The 12,690-nt window shown below is 42.6% G+C and overlaps 1 long non-coding RNA gene across 2 annotated transcripts in view; it reads right to left on the reverse strand.

The window, feature by feature from the left end:
• The window catches only part of LOC137151151 (uncharacterized), a 59,249-nt gene extending 58,357 nt beyond the window's left edge, over positions 1 to 892 (reverse strand). For both annotated transcript variants that reach the window (XR_010919192.1, XR_010919193.1), the window contains exon 1: positions 787 to 892. This is a non-coding gene — a long non-coding RNA (uncharacterized lncRNA). The remainder of the gene's footprint in view (positions 1 to 786) is intronic.
• Between the last annotated feature and the right edge of the window lie 11,798 nt (positions 893 to 12,690).

The following is a 12,690-nucleotide window of genomic DNA, read 5'->3' on the forward strand; positions in this document are numbered from 1 at the left end:
TGAGATCTCCGGCATGCAACACAGCTTAACAATGCTTGCGAAATATGCAGTTGCACACACATTCATCTGTTCTACTCATGCAACTGCACATTTTTCATGCACAATTATCCAGTTGCAACCACGTGGATGCCACATAGGCCAGTGGCTCTCAACCTTTCCAGACTACTGTTTCCCTTTCAGGAGGCTGATTTGTCTTACATACCCCGTCTTCACCTCACTTAAAAACTACTAGCTTACAAAATCAGACATAAAAATACAAAAGTGTCACAGCACACTATTACTGAAAAATTGCTTACGTTCTCATTTTTACCATATAATTATAAAATAAATCATGACCCCCCCCAGCTTGAGAAACACTGGTATAGTATATAGAGTAGTATAAACAAATCATTGTCTGCATGAAATTTTAGTTTGTACTGACTTTGTTAGTGCTTTTTTATATAGCCTGGTGTAAAACTAGGCAAACATCTAGAAGAGTTGACGTATCCCCTGGAAGACCTCTGCGTAGTCCCAGGGATATGCGTACCCCTGGCTGAGAACCACTGATATAGTTTCAAGTTTCTAAATACTTGATCCTACACTCAGGGTACACGTAGCACGCACAGTATGAGATTAACTTGATACACATTAGTTGGTTTGCATTTAGCTTGTACAAACCTATATTTTTGGAATGATAACAGCTCAGCTGGCCCCTGCTTATTACAGATATCAGCCACAAACAGGAGACAAACAGACAGACATTATAAACAACAGATGTTCAGCTGCATGCTTTGACTTTCCACTCACCTTTTCCGCTGTTTACAGCCGCTGTGTTTCTGTTTACATCAAATGATGTCTGGATAAGTGTGCTAATTCGGATCCAAAGAGGCTTTTCATGAGGAGCAGGTATCCTTTCTCAGATGGGCTCAGAAGACTAGTGCAAGCAGGAGAAAAGGAAACAATATTATATCTGTGTCATTCCTATTCCTGGGGATGCCTGGCTATGCCTGAAGAGTTAAATGTTATGTCAGTGGATTTCATCTTAAAGAGACACTGTTCCCCTTAAACTGGATATATCAGTCGTAGTAACAACTTAGATTATTAAAACTGAAAGATTTAAATGTTCCGTTCAGATCGCCCTTGCCATTGGATCAGTTCCGGTGGACTCTTATCCCCTTTATAGAATCGTAGAACTGAAAGGGACCTCGAGAGGCTATCTAGTCCTGTCACCTGCTCTCATGGCGAGGCTAAGTATTATCCAGACCATCCCTGACAGGTGTTTGTCCAATCTGCTCTTAAAAATCTCCAATGACGGAGATTCCACAACCTCCCTAGGCAATTTATTCTAGTGCTTAACTACCCTGACAGTTATGAAGTTTTTCCTAATGTCCAACCTAAACCATCCTTGATGCAATTTAAACCCATTGCTTCTTGTCTTATCTTTAAAGGTTAAAGAGAACAATTTTTCTCCCTCCTTGTAACAACCTTTTATGTACCTGAAAAAGGTTATCATGTCTCCCCTCAGTCTTCTCTTCTCCAGACTAAATAAACCCAATTTTTTTAATCTTCCCTCACAGATCATATTTTCTAGACCTTTAATGATTTTTGTTGCTCTTTTCTGGACTTGCTCCAATTTGTCCACATCTTTCCAGAAATGTAGCACCCAGAACTAGACACAATGCTCCAGTTGTGGCCTTATCAATGTGGAGTAGCGTGGAAGAATTACTTCTCATGTCTTCTTACAATACTCCTACAGTTACATCCCAGAATGATGTTTGATTTTTTTCCCCCAACAGTGTTACACTGTTGACTCATATTTAGCTTATGATCCACTATGCCCCCAGATCCCTTTCTGCAGTTTTCCTTCCTAGGCAATCAATTCCCATTTTGTTCCCAATTGTTCCTTTCTAAGTGGAGACCTTGCCTGAGGTGACCACCGGGTAAGCATAACTGTATTATGGAACAGATAATAGTGTAAGTATCATAGTTTATTTTGAAGTCCTTTAGCCTGGTCCCTTGTTACACTCCCTGTTCTTTTCTGCACGTCGTCCATATCCAGATTCCACCCTTGACCTTCATCTGTCTGTTTCTGGCCTGGCCGTATCTCCATGAGATACTGTTTGAGATTGCTCCACATCATATTTCTCTTGTGCTGGGCTCTACTCAGCTGCCTCCCTCCACTCTAGAGTGACAATATTGCTGAACAAAAACCAGGACACAAGTTCTTCCTCCCATTCACTTGCTACTTCACTGTATTTAGCTTCCTCTGTCCCATTGCTGGCTTCTTCCCCATCCGTTGGGGGTCACATTTTTTTATCCTGTTCCCTATATACTCTACTACTTTGTCTTTCTTTCTTCTCCCCTTTCCTTCATCTCCAAATCTTGCTCCTCTTTGTCTACACTGGAGATTTGCCCTGAATCCAGTCACCGGGGCTAGGTGATAAGCTGCAGAGATGGAGATAATGTTTTTGTTGGTGGATGATTCCATTGTCGCAATGAAGCTTCTATGGGCAGCCAACTCCTTGGAAAACGAGCTGGTCCTTCAGGTACCTTGGGCCATTCCTGTGAAATTTACATGGCCAAAAAATATTGGTGGACTGCCATAAATTCCTTCTATTCACTAAACTATGGGTGTGTCATTTTCTGTTACAATTAAATTGAAATACGTATTTTTATTATTTGAATTACAGTACTGCCTACGGCTTAACCAGGAACATGGCCCCATGGTGCTAGGCACTTCACAAACACAGAGTAATAGACAGTTTCTTCCCTGAAGACCTTACAATCTAAATAAAAAGGTAGACACAGCTTACAGGGGGAGGGATACAACATACCAGCAGAGTCATTGTTTACAGCACTACCAACCCCAACCATTCAAAAATCATGAGTCAAGCCTTCAGAATGTCATGACATTTACAGCTTTAAGAAATACACCAAATGTAATCAGACTCATGACAGAATCATGACAGCTGGCACCACTGGACTTGCAAATGTTACGTTAATTCCATGAGTTATTGTTACTTTGAGGGGAGGTGGGGGTGGAGGGGTTGGGGTTTGTTTTTAAAATTCTTAGGGTGGGGTTTGGTTAGGACGGGCAGGGCCAGATTAACCCACAGGCTAAGAAGGCTATAGCCCAAGATGCTCCTATATTTAAGCCCTATTTTAGGTCCTATTTTTAGAGTCCCTACGTTAAGCCCTCCATTTCATATTGAAGTAACAGCTAAACAATGGTAGTGGGGCCATCGGAAAATGTTTTAGTCTCATTAGATAATGCTTTGTACAAATTCATCCATCAATATTGTGAATTCAATTTATGGTGGTTGTGATTTTATCTTTGTGGGCTAAGTAAATGTTTGTGGGCCCAAGCAATATTGAACTGGTACACAGTAGGCCTACACTGGAAAAGAGAAACCACGTTGAAGAAAGGAGGATGGTAGAAATGGAAGGAGGCCAAAGAAAGATGGCAAAGACAAGATGTAGTGTTGAAAGGTACATCTTCTCAACTAATGTTTTTTCCTCCTACTATGTCTGGTGGTGAGGAAGTCCAGCAAATACCAGCCCTGATGAAAAGGAGCAACCTCCTGTGACTTCTCTAGCTGCAGTCTCACCCCACTCCTCTGAAGACTTTCCCAGTGATAGTCATACAAAAATATCCTTCTCCAACAATCCAGGTGAGTGGGACATGACTTTTCAAGATCTCTTTGCCTATTGCACTGAGAAGGGCCCACAGAAATGCCAGAATCTAGATGCTGATTTTCATTGACAAAGCGAGAGTACACCAATCAGAATTGTTCTGACCAAATCAACGTCTGAATATGTAAAACATAACAAACAGATTGGTGAGCGAGAATGGCTCATCCATTCGCCTGTAAGAAGAAAGTGCATTGTTTTTATTGCTGCCTGTTTTCTGATACCAAAAAGCAGGGGATATTCTGCAAAGGCTTCAGTGATTGGAAGAATACTGCATACATTACCTATCATGCAATGAGGGAGCAGCATGCATTGTCAGTTAACAACTACCAGGCCCGAAAGAAAGTTAGTAGCAGAATTGATACTCAAATAGATATTTGTGGGATAATTTTCAGTGTCCGTTGACTCAGTCAGCTGACTTCAGATCAGCTGAGTGTCATCTTGCGTTATGTGCTACCCAATGGACCAGTCAAGCATTTCATGACCTTCATAAACATCACCAGCCACTCAGGGGAGAAACTAGCCTCGTTCCTACTCGATTTTCTCATCAAAAATGGGATTGGCCAAAGCAATGACAACTCAAGTAATATAAGTGGCAAATATTCAGGGATGCAGCTGCAGACAAAGATAAAAGAGCACAGTGCTTTGGTTGATTACATACTACATGCTGCACACTCATTCAACCTTGTTGGTCAGTCTGCCGTGGATTGTTATGTTGAAGAAGTTTCTTTTTTTGGATTTATCCAAGAACTGTACAATTTTTTGTCTGCATCAGCCAGTCATTGGATGATTCTTAGAGATTCACGACCAAAGGGATGCCCAGTGCCTAAATCATTGTCGTATATACGGTGGAGTGCAAGCGCTGAAGCTGTGAATGCAGTTGTTCTGGGATACCTTAACATCCTTGAAGCATTAGAGAGCATCAAGGATGATGAATCTCAAAAATCAGCAACAAGGAAAGATGCAAAGTTCCTAAGCGATACTATGTGCACTTTGGAAATCGGGATTTGTGTGAGGTGTGGAATGATATACTTCAGCCGTTCTGAAGGTGCAGCCTAAGCTTGCAAAATGCTCAAACTGACCTTTCCACTGCTATGAACCTAACGAGGGGTCTTGGAACTGTTCTTCAACAAATGTGGAATACTTTTGATGAGTATGAAATTCAGGGGGCTGCAAGGACTGCTAACCAGAATACAAGTCAGCCAAACTCTGCAAAAGACAGAAGATATGTGACAATGCAACTACCCACTCATTCAGTGACAAGGAGGCTTTCTGAGTTAATATCTTCATCACAATCATCGACAAACTGCAGAGTTCATTAGAACTTAGGATCGAGGCTTACGAAAATATTGACAAAACTTTAGCATACTGACAAATTTTTTGCCCAACATTTCAAGTTCTGAAGTCAGTGAAGGTATCAAACATCTGTATCAGAAGTACCCAGCTGATCTCCCAGTAGATTTTACTAAAGAATTTCTTCAATTTGTTGGATTCACATCACTCAGATATATAGAGAAAAGATGATGAAAGCAAATCTATTTGGATTTACCAAGTTATCACTGAATCCAATGTGATAGAATATTTCCCAAATATTGAAACTGCATTACAGCTGTATTTGTCACTAATGATCACTAACTGTAACGGAGAACATTCTTTCTCTCTTCTAAGAAGGGTCAAAAATGTTCTCCGATCCACTATGACTCAAAAGCATCTCAGTGAGAGTGCTCAGGTCTTTGAATTACAATGACATCATTCATGATTTTGCCACAGCTAAAGCTGGGGGAAAAAATTGTTTGTTTGAAGAACTGAGTGTAGTGAGAGTAGAATAAACTTGTCAATTTTACATAAATAAATAATATGTAAATATGTATTGTGGCAGACGGCCGGCTTCCCTCTAGTGGGTCTCACGCTTTCCTCCTTGTAGTGGGCCAGGAAGTTGCCCGTCACCCCATCCTCCCAGGGGAGGAGGGTAGGGACCCGGGCCCACCCGCTCCTCTGGGTCCCAGCCCAGGGGCCCTGTGAGTAGCAGCAGTGGGCTGCTGGCACTGTATTTGCAGCTGCAGTCTTTTTTCCCCTGGGCTATTTCCCCTCCCTTCCCCTTCCCTTCTCAGTCCTTCTGGCCTCTCAGGCCCTGTTTTCTTTGTTGCCCCAAGCTGGGCTTCCTGACCCAGGCCCCTATGCCTGGGGAAGGGTTTCAGTCTGGTCAGGGGCAGGGTCTCCCCTCTCCTGGGCTCAGTACCTCTCTTGGGGCTCCTCCATCCTTCCACACTTCCAGTGCCCTTCAGTCTGCTCCGCTCCGCTCCGCACCGCACCGCACCGCACCGCACAGCAACTTCCTCCAGCTTGTGCCCTGTGTCTCTGGAGCAGTGGGCTTTTAACATGCAGCTGGCTGGCCCTTAATTGGCCTCAGCTGCTCCTGATTGCCCTCTCCTGACTCTGGCTAGGCTGCAGGGAATAAAGCCCTGATCATTCTGGGGCTTATATATCTCCCTTCGCACACTCTCCTGCTGCCCTCTGCCCATGCTATATCACAGTATGTAAATAAATGTTTGATTTCTTTTTTTTTTTTTTTGCAATATGTAATTCATACTTAGGCCCTTCCCTCCCATTAGCCTTAGGCCCCTCATAACCTTAATCCAGCCATGAGGACCGGGTTAGCGAGATGGATGGGAGAAGCAACATAGAAGGAAAGGGGTAATGAGAGTAGGGCAGGAAAGAACAGGAGAACATGGAGAGAAGGTTCAGTGAGTCTGAAGTGGAGAGGTTGTGAAGGAAGGGGTTAGAGCAAATAGCCAATCAGCACAAGGGAGAGAATGTCCAAAGGAAAAAAGTAGAAAGCAGCCTGATTACATAATAATAGAATCATAGAAGTGCAGGACTGGAAGGGACCTCAGTAGGTCGTCCAGTCCAGTCCCCTGTGCTCAAGGCAGGACTAAGTAATAAGTGGACCATTCCTGACTGTTGTTTGTCTAACCTGTTCTTCAAAACCTCCAATGATGGAGATTCCACAACCTCCCTAAGTAATTTGTTGCAGTTCTTAACTACCCTGACAGTTAGGAAGTTTTTCCTAATGTCCAACCTACACCTCCCTTGCTGTAATTTAAGCCCATTGCTTCCTGTCCTATCCTCAGAGGTTAAGGAGAACAATTTTTCATCCTCCTTTCTTGTAACAACCTTTTATGTACTTGAAAACTGTTATCACATCCCATCCCCGTCTTCTCTTCTCCAGACTAAACAAACCCATTTTTTTCTATCTTTCCTCATAGGTCATGTTTTCTAGACCTTTAATCGTTTCTCTTGCTTTGCTCTGGACTTTCTCCAATATATCCATCTTTCCTGAAATGTGGCACCCAAAACTGGACACAATATTCCAGCTGAGGCCTAATCAATGTGGAGGAGAGTGGAAGACTTTTTGTGTCTTGCTTACAACACTCCTGCAGATACATCCCGGAATGATTTTTCCTCTTTTTGCAACAGTATTACACTGTTGACTCATATTTAGCTTATGATCCACTATGCCCCCCAGATCCCTTTCTGCAGTATTCCTTCCTAGGTAGTCATTTCCCATTTTGTATGTGTGCAATTAATTGTTCCTTCCTAAGTGGAGACCTTGCATTTGTCCTTATTGAATTTCATCCTATTTACTTCAGACCATTTCTCCAGTTTGTCCAGATCATTTTGAATTATAATCCTATCCTCCAAAGCACTTTGAACCCCTCCCAGCTTGTTATCATTTGCCACCTTTATAAGTGTACTCTCTCTGTCATTATCTAAATCAGTGGTTCCCAACCTTTTTGGCTCGAGGGCAACAGATATCATTATTAAAATCCTGAAGGACCACCAGTCTCTGGCAGCAGGCCCCCCCACCGCAGCCAGATGGAAAGAGCTCAGTGAGGAGGCTGTCTCCTGGCTGATCTCCCGTCCCTCTGGCTGCAGCAGGGAAACCGCATGCACCCTGTAGCCCCGTGCACTCCACCTGTGGCTCCCTTCTGCAGCTAGAGGGATGGGAAATCAGTGCTCTCCTCCCTCTGGCTCCAGCAGGGATCCCAGCACCTATGGACCCAGGCAGAGTGCTTTGCCCTGCTCCCTGCTACAGCCAGGGGGAGGGGAGCACTGATCTCTCATCCTCTTGCTGCAGCAAAGAGCTGCACTGGTCGTTTAGCCTTTTAGGGTTCCGCCTAGGTCCTTAGGCAGCAGCTCTCTTCTTCAGCCAGCAGGACAGGAGCCGTGGGCCATTCTGAAAGCCCTCATGGGCCACCTTTGGCCCCTGGGCTCCAGGTTGGGAACCACTGATCTAAATCATTGATGAAGATATTATACAGAACCGGACCTAGAATGGATCGCTGCAGGACCTACGTGATATGCCCTTCCGGCTTGACTGTGAACCACTGATAACTACTCTCTGGGATCGGTTTTCCAACGAGTTAGGCACCCACCTTATAGTAGCTCCATCTGGTTATATTTCCCTACTTTGTTTATGAGAAGGTCATGTGAGACAGTAACAAAAGCCATACTAAAGTCAAGATATACCACATCTACCACTTCCCCCCAGTCACTAGCCTGTTACTATTTCAAAGAAAGCTATCAGGTTGGTTTGACATGATTTGTTCTTGACAAATCCATACTCACCGTTACGTATCACCTTATTATCTTCTAGGTGTTTGCAAATTGATTGCTTAATTATTTGCTCCATTATCTTTCCAGGTATTGAAGTTAAGATGACTGGTCTGTAATCCCCTGGGTTGTTCTTATTTCCCTTTTAATAGATTGGCATTATATTTGCCCTTTTTCAGTCCTCTGGATTATCTCCTGTTTTCAATGACTTTTTGAAGATAATCGCTACTGGCTCAGATATCTCCTCAGTCAGCTTCTTGAATATTCTAGGATGCATTTCATGAGGCCCTGGTGATTTGAAGATATCTAACCTGTCTACGAAATTTTTAACTTGTTCTCGTATCTTGCCTCATTTTCACTAGCATTCACTGGGTTAAATGTCCAATTGCTACTAAACTTTTTGGTGAAAACTGAACAAAAATGTCATTTAGCACTTCTGCCTTTTCCACATTTTCTGTTATTGTTTCCCCCACCTCCCCCATCGAGTAACAGACCTACCCTGTCCTTGGTCTTCCTTTTGCTTCTAATGTATTTGTAGAATGTTTTCTTGTTACCCTTTAGGTCTCTAGCTAGTTTGAGCTCGTTTGTGCCTTGTCCTTTCTAATTTTGACCCTACATACTTGTGTTATTTGTTTATATTCATCCTTTGTAATTTGACCTAGTTTCCACTTTTGTAGGACTCTTTTTTTGAGTTTCAAATCACTGAAGATCCCCCGGTTAAACCAGGGTGGTCTCTTGCCATACTTCCTATCTTTTCTATGCAGTGGGCCAGTTTGCTCTTGTGCCCTTAATAATGTTGCTCTGAAAAACTGCCAACTCCTCTTGAACTGTTCTTCTTCTTCTGTCCCCCCTTTTAATGTACACATGTGACATAGTGATAATACAAAACCATAAACTTTGGTTACTCTGCCTTGACATTATTCAATAAAAGTAAGAATGCTATACAAAAATTGCATAATATTTAGTGCAATGCTTCCACGCATTGTGCTTTGACACATATTATACAGGCGTCCAAGAATGCTGTGTGCTATGCATATATTGCCAGATCAGAATTCCTCAATTTACACTTTTTTTTTAAAATCCCCTTGCCTCTTGATCTTTGATTCTGATATCTGGCAGAATGCTCTTCTTAAATAGCAGTCTGATCTGCTGCAACTCAAAGTCCAAGTAGTGCTGAAAACTGTCCTTTATTATAGCCTACTTTTTAAGGAGAACCACACCCCTTCCTTCTGATATCCTAATCTGAATTCCTCAAATTTGGATTTGGCCATATTGAGAACTCAAATATACATTTGGAAAGGCTACTTTTTACATGTGGGGTCATGAATCAATTCTTAACAAAACACTTTTCCGCACCATGGTTGGCAAGTGCACAGCTAAGATTCCCTTTTGACTTGAATTCTGAGTTGGTGAACAAGCAAGATCTCATTTTTCATATTTTTGGACACTCAGGGGGCCTGTTCTTCTGTTCTTATAGAAGAGTTTTTATGAGCTTATTTTATTCATGGAATGATGTACTTATTACAAAAGTCAGGGTGAGTGTACAATAATTTGGAACAGCACCAGTAGGTTTAAAAGTCTTTGTTGCATTTGGGATTAAATAATTTTTCTGTTAAAAACCAAATATGTACATTAAACAGGTTGTGACCTGTACGTGCCTAGGGTAGGTCACCTGAAAATGCCAAGATCAGGGCAGGCTGTAAAAGGAGAGCAGATTCTCCCAGCACTGGTGGGTGACACTGAAGTCAGACTTCCCAAACAATACTTCTGATTCCCCACACTGGTTATCAAGAAGCCAAAATAAAATATACACAGCCCCCTTTACTGCATTTCAGTCTCTGGCTCTCAGTCAGCTCCTAGGTCCAGTAAAAAGACCAGTTATTTAAAACTCTATGCTCTTTACCAAAAAGATTTCTCCTGATCCCAAAGGGTCAGCCACAGCACCAGATCAGTATAAGTGTGGATCTTACCCAAAATACCACACTGCCAGCCAATCCTTTAGTAACTAAAACTAAAGGTTTATTATAAAAAGAAAGAAACAAACTATAAGAGAAATGTTAAAGGATGAAAGCCATCAGACACATACAATTGATTTGAAAGTCCATTTATATCAGGTTTCTAGTAGAATTGTGGAGTTTGCAGGCTTGTATAGTGTCTCTGGTATACATCCAGTACCTGGATGGGTCTCAGTCCTTTGTTTCACAGCTTAAGTTCAGTTCAGTTGTAGATGAGTTGATCCAGAGGTGGGCTGAAGACAAATACATGGGGTGCAGCCGCCTTTTATGACCTTTGCCATGCTGCTTATGGAAATTTACAGGAATAAGATGGAGTCTAGGGTCACATGAATGACTGGTGACCTCATCAGGTATATCCCTGGCTTCTCCCCGTGGGCCCATTGTACCTGTGAATTTCCTTAAGGGGCCATTAAGCAGGCTAGTGCTGCAGCCATCCTGTCTGGGGTTTCACCCAGAAACACAGTGCAATATGAAATACAGATAAAAACACATCCATAACTTCCATTGCACACATGAACATAAACATCATCTTACTTAGCACATTATAGCCTTTCTAACGGTACCTGACGTGGCATATCTCACATGAATTACTATGATTCTGACATATTGATGTTAAAAATATAATAAATGCCCCCCGGTCCCCAATCCAACCAGCATGACACAGGTTCATTAGTAATAGTACTGCCTTACATTTCTGAATATCATCCCACAAGGAACAAGTCACTCTTAAACGTAAAACCAATATTCAAGATATCCACAAGATTCAGTTCACCCATCACTGAAGTGCAGCCATTTCTGAGATGAAATAGGGCAGCTCTATAATAGTGCACAGCAAGACTACACAACAGTTCAATATAGGAAAACAGTGTCCAAGTGGAACTGCAGAAGGAACCTCGGTAAGCAGAATTTAGTTACTCAAGTAATCCTTTAGCTACGCTATTGATATTAGCACCACACTTTTGTTGGTACTCAATTGTAGTAACATGCTTCTGGGATAGAAGTAACAAGAAAGAGAGGAAGGATGGTCCAGTGGTTAGGACCCTACCCCAGGACTTGGGAGACCCAGCTTTAATTCCCTGCTCCACCACAGATTTCCTGCATAATCTTGGGTCAGTCACTTAGCTTCTCAGTTACACGTATGTACAATGGGGATAATAGCATTTCCCTATCTCAGAGCGGTGGTACTCAGATACTAAAGTGGGGGAGGGGGGTGTAATGCTGTATGATTAAAGATGACCATCTGTATCACTCACCAGTCTGAGTTTCCATAAATCTTATATAAAGTATGTCACGTATGGTATCAATGGAAAAATTATGATTTGCTAAGTATGATTATCCTGCTTATATGCATGTATCATCTTTGTATCTGAAGTTAGGAATATTGGCTCTGTACTTGTATCTCAAATGTGTTTGTTTTTGGAGTGACACCCTTTAGATAGAATTCACATCGACCAGACAGCTGTGTGTTGATGACCCATTAAAGACTCTCCAGTCTCACAATCAGCCATAGGAAAAAAACCTCATCCTACCCAGATTGCTCTTCCTGTAGATGCTTCAGACAGCAGGGCACTAATGGCCATCCTTGTGATTCAGCAAAACATGTAAAGGCATGCGCATGTGACCCTGGACTCCCTCTTGGGCCAGTAACTTTCCACAAACAGGGGCTGTGGGCTTTGTTTGGGACAGTAAATTTGCATGCACATGGCAGAGGATATAAATCGCAGTTCGAACATCTCAATTTTGCCTGTTCTCTGCCCTAATTCTCTGGACTATGGATTTACAACTAAAAAGGAGCAACTTGAACTATGGACCGAGAACCTTCCAATCTTTTGGAAGTTACCAGAGAGACTTTACAAGCCAGCAATCTATTCCATCACAGCTACAAACCTCATATAAAGACTTGTTAATCACTTGTATGTATATGATCTATTAACCATTTATAACTCATTAATAAATCTTTGTTAATTTTCTAAATAAATGGCTGACAGTGATATTTGGGTAAGATCTGAGATTCAGATTGACCTGGGGAATGTCTGATCCTTTGGGATTAGTAAGAATCTTACTGTAGAGGGGCGTTGGTTGTTCCCCCCCACTCTGGGTCAGAGGGAGTCCACCCTGACTCCCTCAATCACCATCTATTGGCAGGGGGTAATTTGCCAATAACCCATTAGTCGCTCATGGCCTTCCGACGGGGCCGGGTAGGTGCCCCATCTGTAGCCCCTGGCCCGCAGGCAGGACCGGGGCAGGCAAACAATCTATAGTTCACAGCAGGGGTTGGGGCATCTCTGCCGCCTAAGGCTCATGTAGAGGGTTGCTGCCAGCTCAAGAAGGGATGGCAGGGGAGGAAATAGCAGGATGCAGGCCCACCCAACTGCGCCACATTCCAGCCCAG

This window comes from Emydura macquarii, unplaced genomic scaffold (genome assembly GCF_026122565.2).
Source record: "Emydura macquarii macquarii isolate MOO-44397 ecotype Brisbane River unplaced genomic scaffold, CSIRO-AGI_Emac_v2 contig_1045, whole genome shotgun sequence".
NCBI classification, from domain to species: domain Eukaryota; kingdom Metazoa; phylum Chordata; order Testudines; family Chelidae; genus Emydura; species Emydura macquarii.